Source organism: Chiloscyllium plagiosum, unplaced genomic scaffold, assembly GCF_037043375.1.
Source record: "Chiloscyllium plagiosum isolate Xiang-an unplaced genomic scaffold, Cpla_swu_hap1 HiC_scaffold_53X, whole genome shotgun sequence".
Classification (NCBI taxonomy): Eukaryota; Metazoa; Chordata; class Chondrichthyes; order Orectolobiformes; family Hemiscylliidae; genus Chiloscyllium; species Chiloscyllium plagiosum.
In genome coordinates, this window is record NW_028270191.1 from 936,921 (window position 1) to 938,204 (window position 1,284).

General features: G+C 38.2%; 1 pseudogene; it reads right to left on the minus strand.

Moving 5' to 3' along the window:
• Positions 1 to 819: 819 nt before the first annotated feature.
• Positions 820 to 992, minus strand: LOC148134633 (U2 spliceosomal RNA; annotated as a pseudogene).
• Between the last annotated feature and the right edge of the window lie 292 nt (positions 993 to 1,284).

A 1,284-nucleotide genomic window follows, 5' to 3' on the forward strand; every position in this document is an offset into this window, starting at 1 on the left:
TTGTTCACAAATGTCTTTCAGGACAGGAAACTGGCATCTTGACCTGGTCTGGCCTCCATGTTTCTCCAAACCCACAGCAACGTGGTGGACTCTTAACTGCTCTTTGGGTCATTGGGGATGAGCAACAAATGCTGACCAAGCCAGCAATGCCTTCATCCCACAAATGAATAAAAAAAGGGAACATTTAACAAGCTGGAAAAGAAATGATGGGCCAAAATGCCTCCTTCTGCACTGTAACACTACAACGATTACTACTTGGGGTCCTGTGTAGAGTTAATTGCAGAAATTATATGGAGTCATTTTGTTGTTGAATAAGAAAGTGGTTGTTTTCTCTGTATTTGAACTTAACAACTGCCTTATCAGTGTTTCTGTAATTGTGGTGATTTCTTAAAAGGACAGCTTTCAAAACTGGGCTGAAGAGTGGATGGGTTTTGTACATGAATTAATGTATGTTAAATCTAAACTGTTATGCCTTAAAGTCAAACAAATTTACCCAACTCACCAAATTTCCTGCCCCTCTGTTTAAGATGAAATTCTGATGCAACAAAGGTGACCAACAGCATTCCAAACTCCAATCCCAGCATTTTCATAAAACTATGTCAGCAATGTTGCTCACACACGGGTAGAAATCTGTTCCATACTTTAGAAAACATTGCAAAAGGAGTTGGAGCTTTTCACACAGAATGGGCAGATAATGCTGATTGGCTAGCTCATTGTTACCATGGAGATGCAGCAAAAACAGTTAGCTGTCAATCTTAATTCTCAGACCAGATAGGTGGACTCTGATGATTTGTCAGGGTGTCACCATGGGGATACAGCAGTGTTTGGCTGTCTCCATGAAACACTGCAATACTGGGAAGATGCTTGGAGTTAGTGGAGCAAGCTCCGAAAACAACTCCTTCCTGCAAAAATCAGATTAATATTCAGTCCCTCAGTCCGGGACATATCAGATATTAACACTGACAAGAATTTTTTTTAAATTTCTAAAATATACTTTATTCATAAAATAATTTGATGGTCTGTACAGTTGGTCATGCCATACATATGTAAACATGTACATACAGAGATCAGAATTTTTCATTTTTATACAGGTCTGTACATTTTTCGATCATATGCCCATATAATTAGCTGAGGCGTCAGCAGGGCCCAAATGACTGCATGGGCCCCCTGTTCTTCGTTAGGCAGGCAGGTTTTTTTTTATTTCAAAATATACTTTATTCATAAAAATAAATCTTTGGTACTTGTACAATTTATTATGTCATTCATAAATATATACATTGCATG